General features: G+C 37.5%; 1 non-coding gene across 1 annotated transcript; it reads right to left on the bottom strand.

Annotated features, from left to right (window-relative positions):
• Positions 1–7,396: 7,396 nt before the first annotated feature.
• LOC148294701 (small nucleolar RNA R71) lies at positions 7,397–7,503 on the bottom strand. Its single transcript, XR_015835551.1, has one exon. It is a non-coding gene; the product is annotated as a small nucleolar RNA R71 (small nucleolar RNA).
• Between the last annotated feature and the right edge of the window lie 903 nt (positions 7,504–8,406).

Below are 8,406 nucleotides of genomic sequence, written 5' to 3'. Positions count from 1 at the left end.
AGGAACGAACTGCCGTTGAACTTGAATTGTCTAATTTCTGACACCTATTGATTTCGGATTGAGCCCCAAACTTGGACAACATCATAATATGGTGGGAGGAGTCATTTGGTGAGTTTTGAGTGAAATCCAATCGCTAGAGGTTTGGAATACACCAACCACTCCAATTAGGAACGAACTGCCGTTGAACTTGAATTGTCCAATTTGGAACACCTATTGATTTCGGATCGAGCCCAAAACTTGGGCAACATCATAATATGGTGGGAGGAGTCATTTGGTGAGTTTTGAGTGAAATCCAATCGCTAGAGGTATGGAATACACCAACCACTCCGATTAGGAACGAACTGCCGTTGAACTTGAATTGTGCAATTTCTCACACCTATTGATTTCGGATTGAGCCCAAAACTTGGGCAACATCATAATATGGTGGGAGGAATTATTTGGGGAGTTTTGAGTGAAATCCAATCGCTAGACGTATGGAATACACCAACCACTCCAGTTAGGAACGAACTGCCGTTGAACTTGAATTGTCCAATTTGGAACACCTATTGATTTCGGATCGAGCCCAAAACTTGGGCAACAACGTAATATGGTGGGAGGAGTCAATTGGTGAGTTTTGAGTGAAATCCAATCGCTAGAAGTATGGAATACACCAACCACTCCAATTAGGAACGAACTGCCGTTGAACTTGAATTGTCCAATTTGGAACACCTATTGATTTCGGATAGAGCCCAAAACTTGGGCAACATCATAATATGGTGGGAGGAGTCATTTGGTGAGTTTTGAGTGAAATCCAATCGCGAGAAGTATGGAATACACCAACCACTCCAATTAGGAAAGAACTGCCGTTGAACTTGAATTGTCCAATTTCTCACACCTATTGAGTTCGGATCGAGCCCAAAACTTTGGCAACATCATAATATGGTGGGAGGAGTCATTTGGTGAGTTTTGAGTGAAATCCAATCGCTGGAAATATGGAATACACCAACCACTCCAATTAGGAACGAACTGCCGTTGAACTTGAATTGTCCAATTTGGAACACCTATCGATTTCGGATCGAGCCCAAAATTTGGGCAACATCATAATATGGTGGGAGGAGTCATTTGGTGAGTTTTGAGTGAAATCCAATCGCTAGAGGTTTGGAATACACCAACCACTCCAATTAGGAACGAACTGCCGTTGAACTTGAATTGTCCAATTTGGAACACCTATTGATTTCGGATCGAGCCCAAAACTTGGGCAACATCATAATATGGTGGGAGGAGTCATTTGGTGAGTTTTGAGTGAAATCCAATCGCGAGAAGTATGGAATACACCAACCACTCCAATTAGGAAAGAACTGCCGTTGAACTTGAATTGTCCAATTTCTCACACCTATTGAGTTCGGATCGAGCCCAAAACTTTGGCAACATCATAATATGGTGGGAGGAGTCATTTGGTGAGTTTTGAGTGAAATCCAATCGCTGGAAATATGGAATACACCAACCACTCCAATTAGGAACGAACTGCCGTTGAACTTGAATTGTCCAATTTGGAACACCTATTGATTTCGGATCGAGCCCAAAATTTGGGCAACATCATAATATGGTGGGAGGAGTCATTTGGTGAGTTTTGAGTGAAATCCAATCGCTAGAGGTTTGGAATACACCAACCACTCCAATTAGGAACGAACTGCCGTTGAACTTGAATTGTCCAATTTGGAACACCTATTGATTTCGGATCGAGCCCAAAACTTGGGCAACATCATAATATGGTGGGAGGAGTCATTTGGTGAGTTTTGAGTGAAATCCAATCGCTAGAGGTATGGAATACACCAACCACTCCGATTAGGAACGAACTGCCGTTGAACTTGAATTGTGCAATTTCTCACACCTATTGATTTCGGATTGAGCCCAAAACTTGGGCAACATCATAATATGGTGGGAGGAATTATTTGGGGAGTTTTGAGTGAAATCCAATCGCTAGACGTATGGAATACACCAACCACTCCAGTTAGGAACGAACTGCCGTTGAACTTGAATTGTCCAATTTGGAACACCTATTGATTTCAGATCGAGCCCAAAACTTGGGCAACATCATAATGTGGTGGGACGAGTCATTTGGTGAGTTTTGAGTGAAATCCAATCACTAGAAGTATGGAATACACCAACCACTCCAATTAGGAAAGAACTGCCGTTGAACTTGAATTGTCCAATTTCTCACACCTATTGAGTTCGGATCGAGCCCAAAACTTGGGCAACATCATAATATGGTGGGAGGAGTCATTTGGTGAGTTTTGAGTGAAATCCTATCGCTAGAAGTATGGAATACATGTTAAGCTCATAATTTCATACATATACATGCCCAATTTACTTTCTTCTTTTGCTTAGTTTCCTATAATTCTGAGTTATTTGCCTCTATTTGTGTGTTTTGTAGGCCAATAGAGAAAGAGAGCATAATTCATGCAATTCAAGCATGTTAAGGCCTAATTTGGATGAATGGAAGATGAGCTTAAAGACAAACTCATTTTTCCTACAGCCCCTTGCCAGTCCAGTTTCGTGGGTCACATTGCAAGATCTGTTTCAGCAACTTACACAGCTCGGATGAGGCCGCATTCTTCATGACAGTTGTGCCAATGGGTGTGTACTATCACATATCCAAAATTCAGCCCCATTGGATAACTCTGGAGTCCGTAACCTAGCAAACACTGAACCATGCTCAGGATGGATTTTTGTCAGCGAGCAAAACGAGTTAGCAATTTTTTTGCGCCTTAACTTCCTCCTCCGAGCTTGGATTGGGCCAATACTTGTGTGGTTGGATCATACACATTCTAAACTTCACAATGGACATCTTAAGAGAAGCCCAAGTTGTAAGCCCTTGAAGTTGCTGGTCATGCTGACATGAGGATGAGCTGGTTGGAAGCTTGGTCATGGTGAGCTAGGCATGAGCTATTGTAGCTGGTTGGAAGCTTTGTCATGGTGACATGAAGATGAGCTAGGGCTGCTGGTGGGATTTATTGGTGAAGTGCATCAACCAATTCAGATTTTATAATGCAAGTGTTGTATGTATTAGTGAAGTGCATCAACCAATTCATCTTTTATAATGCAAGTGTTGTATGCATTAGCCATATTGAATTCAGATTTATCACTCCCCTCTCCCTATAAATACCACATCCATTCCACATTCAAGACACAACAAATCCTGGGATTCACAACCCCACAATTCACTCCATCCATCCTCAAACACTCTCACAATCCCAAACACTCCAACAATCACCAAAACAACTCCAGCTTTCTTCTCTTCCATTTCCCTACGAATTTCATCTTCCTTAGCCATCACCACTCACTCAAACTCATCCCAAATCACCTCCATATCCTTCATACATCTTTCTAGAAGTGGGGAAGCTCTTGGAGAAGCATTAGAAGTGGAAACACTTGGAGAAGCCTTGGACACCACAAGAACTTCAGAAAAAGGGTTTTTCTACTCTTATTGCATTCATTATGTTTTCTCATTTCTGTTCAAGTCTCTTTTCCATTATGAGTAGCTAAATCCATAACTAGGGCTTCGATGTAACCTAACATGAATATTCTGGGTTTATAAGTTTGGAGTTTCAAGTTTGATTCATGATTCATGTTCTTATTCATTATGCTTATAAGTTAACATGCTTGTTTGAATGATTGATCACCATTAGAACTTGTTTGTTAACTATCTTGGTTTAAATTAAGAGTATACACCATGCTTTAATTCGAATTGAACTATGAATAGGAAGAGTATGTATGGACATTCGACAACAGGGATTAGATACATACTTGGTTGTTTAAAATGTTCTTCTATGCTTAATGGGTTCCTAATGCTTAATTTTAGGTTAGACAACAAATGATCAAATTAGGGAATTAGGAACACAAGGTTAGGACCAAACACCATGGCCTAATCATACTTTAGCTAGAATCAATCTTTGAATCTGAATTAGACTTGTTACTTGAATCTTTATAACCCAGAATTGAATTGTTATGGTGAATCGAATGCCCTAGTCTCCAAACCTGTGTTTTAACCTTCAAAACCACCCTTTGTTACTTTTGTTTACTTGCTTTCCGTTGCAATTTCAGTTTGTTCATTTCTTTCTATAATCACAAGCATTCTCACTTCAAAGTTCATTTTAATCTTGCTGCATTTGTTTTCAAACTCACTCTTGCTTTAAATTCTGTTTTAGATTTAACTTCCTAACTTCTTGAATTTGGTAATCTAAAGTACATAACTAATTTGAACTTCTCAGTCTTCGTGGGTACGACCTCGTACTTGTCTTGCTATACTACTAATTGCCCCGTACAATTGCGAGTTAACATATTATTAACAACAATACACCAACCACTCCAATTAGGAACGAACTGCCGTTGAACTTGAATTGTCCAATTTGGAACACCAATTGATTTCGGATCGAGCCCCAAACTTGGGCAATATCATAATATGGTCGGAGGAGACATTTGTTGAGTTGTGAGTGAAATCCAATCGCTAGAAGTATGGAATACACCAACCACTCCAATTAGGAACGAACTGCCGTTGAACTTCAATTGTCCAATTTGGAAAACCTATTGATTTCGGATCGAGCCCAAAACCTAGGAAACATCATAATATGGTGGGAGGAGTCATTTGGTGAGTTTTGAGTGAAATCCAATTGCTAGAAGTATGGAATACACCAACCACTCCAATTAGGAACGAACTGCCGTTGAACTTGAATTGTCCAATTTGGAACACCTATTGATTTCGGATCGAGCCCCCAACTTGGGCAACATCATACTATGGTGGGAGGAGTCATTTGGTGAGTTTTGAGTGCAATCCAATCGCTAGAAGTATGGAATACACCAACCACTCCCATTAGGAACGAACTGCCGTTGAACTTGAATTGTCCAATTTCTCACACTTATTGATTTCGGATCGATTCCAAAACTTGGGCAACATCATAATATGGTGGGAGGAGTCGTTTGGTGAGTTTTGAGTGAAATTCAATCGCTAGAAGTATGGAATACACCAACCACTCCAATTAGGAATGAACTGCCGTTGAACTTGAATTGTCCAATTTGGAACACCTATTGATTTCGGATCGAATCCAAAACTTGGGCAACATCATAATATGGTGGGAGGAGTCATTTCGTGAGTTTTGAGTGAAATCCAATCGCTAGAAGTATGGAATACACTGATGAGCACAAAATTAATACAAGTTTTATCCTTAAATTTATATTTGTTAGTATTTTCTTTTGTATTATGTAAATCTATTAGAGTATTTATATTGTTTTCTTTCCAATCTTGTTTTATATTTAATGAGTGGTTATTTGTAGATATTAAGTGTTTTCCACCAATGCCAAATGAAAAGAAGAAGCAATCAATTTCATCTATGCTCTAGGACATGCATGCAAGCTTCCATCATTGAAAAAATAAAGAAAGAATGAATAAACAATGAAGGAGAAGTTCAAATTGACTACTTGCAACCAATGAATGCAAAGAAGAATGATGATGCTTGAGTTGTTATCTAGCTACAATTTGAACTAAGTTGCTGCAGTTTTTTTTATGAGAAGATACGGGAGATGAGCAAGTGGAGCAATTGATAAGAAGACTCAAAGATCTTTGTGAAAACCAAAGTCAAGGAACTAGGCCAAGATTAAGGAATATATTTGAAAATGATGGGTACTTATTTGAAATGATAAAAGCTTGGAGTGAAGAAGCAAGTGGAGAGTGGTGTGGAGAAATTCAAGAGTGATACCCGACAATGAGAAGAAGGAAAGTATGGAAATGCATGACAAAGTGTTCAAGTGGAAGAAAGTTTTGAAGAATTTAGATAAGGAGTCATCATCACAATGAATTAATTAAAGGAAGCAACTTGGCAATTGGTTTGATGGCAAGTGGAAGACATATTAAATTCATGAATATTGCTCCCATCCTCCTATAAATATATGGAGCTACGGCATTGTAAAACTACACCAAGCTCCACAATCTTGAGCTTTTTCTCTTTTCCCTCCATATTTCTAAGTCTTAAATTCTGTTTTTAGTTTTATTTTATTATGGGGAACTAACTCCCTAGCTAGGGCTAGGGAGGAAACTTTTAATATAAGTGTGTAATTTTTATTAGTTTGATCCAAACTTAAGCTTTAATGTGAATTTGTAGTTTTTGTTCAAATGGAATTTGTAGTTTTCTTTTTAATTAATTGATGAATGTTTGATAATCTATTTCATGGGTTCAATCATGTTTTTCCCATAGTGTAGTAAAAACTTTCATGCTTTTAAAAGAGAAGAGAATTACTAAAGATTAATAGAATTTTGATGAAGATTATTTTTTGATAGTTTGTTGCCAATGGTACAAGTTATGCTTAGAATACTTCTAAAGGAAATTAAAAAGAGCTTTAATTATTTTGAACAACTACAATGGAAAATATTTTGTGGATCAAATTATTAAGAGTTGCATGCTTATGTTAAAAGTGGAAACCCAATGCCTTAGTGTTTTAATCAATTAAATTTTCTCCAAATCAAATCTTGCATAAATCTACCTCTCAATCACACTTGTTCTTTTTCATCTCTGTTATTTTCTTTACACTGCTCTCTGTGGATACGACACTCGGACTTCCGAGCTACACTACTATACGATACTATCTCCTTTGATTTTTGTAAAAGTGGTACGAACAAATTGGCGCCGTTGCCGGGGAGCGGCTTGTCAAAGAGTGCAGAGATCCCCTTGGTCAAAGGTTTGCTGGTTATGTGAAATTCTTCACATCTGGTACACTCTTTCCAAACTTATCTCATTGTTAATATATATTTGTATTTGTATTTTTTGTTTATCTATTTATTTTCTTTATGCGACCTAGAGATCATCTAGGAAGGTTTGTCAAAAAGTCTGAAACTGTTAATTTAGAACATTCTGCTTCAACTTCTTCAACTGAAAATTCCAACAAATCTGAAAGCATGGCAGCAATTGTGAATGATGAACAAGAAATTGCGAATAATGAACAAGAAATTAATGCTCATATTGAAAATAATGAGATTGAGAATAATGAAATGAGAGAAGTAGTTGCACCTAGAACTTTAGAGACATTTTTGCATCCTATTCGTGCACCAAATCCGTCATGCATCATGTTTCCACCTAACATGCCAAATTATGATTTCAAACCTGGAATGATTCAACTGCTTCCCATTTTTCATGGCATGGAAAGTGAAAATCCTTATGTGCATGTTAGGGAATTTGAAGAGGCTATTGGCACTTTTTACAATGTTCAACTTGATAGGCTTAATTTCATAAGGTTGAAATTTTTTCCTTTTTCCTTAAAAGAAAAGGCTAAAAGTTGGTTGTATTCATTAAGGGCTAGATCCATAGGTTCTTGGGGGGAAATGACTCAAGCATTTTTTAACAAGTATTTTCCTAATCACAAGACGATTGCTCTTAAGAAAAGAATCTCAAATTTCTCTCAAAAGGAAAATGAAACTTTGTATCAAACTTGGGAAAAATTTAAAGAGCTTTTGAATTTGTGCCCACACCATGGTTTTGAAAATTGGCGTCTTGCTAGTTATATCTATGAGGGACTTCTCCCTCGTGATCGCCAATTTGTTGAGTCAATGTGTAATGGAAATTTTATGCAAAAAGACCCTGATGATGCCCTAGAATTTTTGGATGAAATTGCTGAAAAAGCTCATCAATGGACTGTCCCCAGTCCAGTTGAGACCACTGATCGGTCAAGAATTGCCACATCTTCTACTAATAAAGGAATTTATCAATTAAAAGAAGAAGATGATTGGAAATTAAAATTTGAGGTTTTGACTAAAGAGATAGCTGCTTTGAAAACGGAAAAATCAAATTTGCCTCAACCTGTTTTTCAAGCTGATGTTAATCAAGTATGTGATTCTTGTTATGAGATTGGTCATACTGTTAAAAATTGCCCAATTTTTCAGGAAATGAAAGGAGCTTATGAGGAGCGTTGTGCTGCTGTTGGAAACTTCAAACAACAATATTCTCCTTTTTCCAACACTTACAATCCAGCGACAAGGAATCATCCAAATTTTCGTTGGAGCAATGATTCACAACCTCAGGTAAGTGAGAGAAATTCTTTCAATCATCAATTTCCTACAACTAATACATTTAATGCTAGACCATCTTTGAGCGATACTCTTCAAGCATTTATGCAGGAACAACAGAAGCAAAATCAAAGGTATGATACCTTGTTTGGTCAAATGGTTGATGAAAATAAAGAAATTAAAAGCCAAATTTCTAAATTGACAAATTCTTTTGCAATAAATGAAAAAGGGAAATTTCCTTCTCAAACTCAACCAAATCCAAAAAATGTTAATTTGTGTGAAACCTCAATTGAACATGCTAAGTCTGTCATTGCTCTTAAAAGTGGTAAAATAATTGATACAACACCTTCACCAAAGGAAGTTGAAAAATCTAAGAA

The sequence above is a fragment of the Prunus avium genome, chromosome 4 (assembly GCF_965620075.1).
Source record: "Prunus avium chromosome 4, drPruAviu1.hap1.1, whole genome shotgun sequence".
Taxonomy (NCBI): Eukaryota; Viridiplantae; Streptophyta; class Magnoliopsida; order Rosales; family Rosaceae; genus Prunus; species Prunus avium.
The sequence above is the reverse complement of the archived record's forward strand: the minus strand, read 5'-3'. Positions and strand labels throughout refer to the sequence as shown.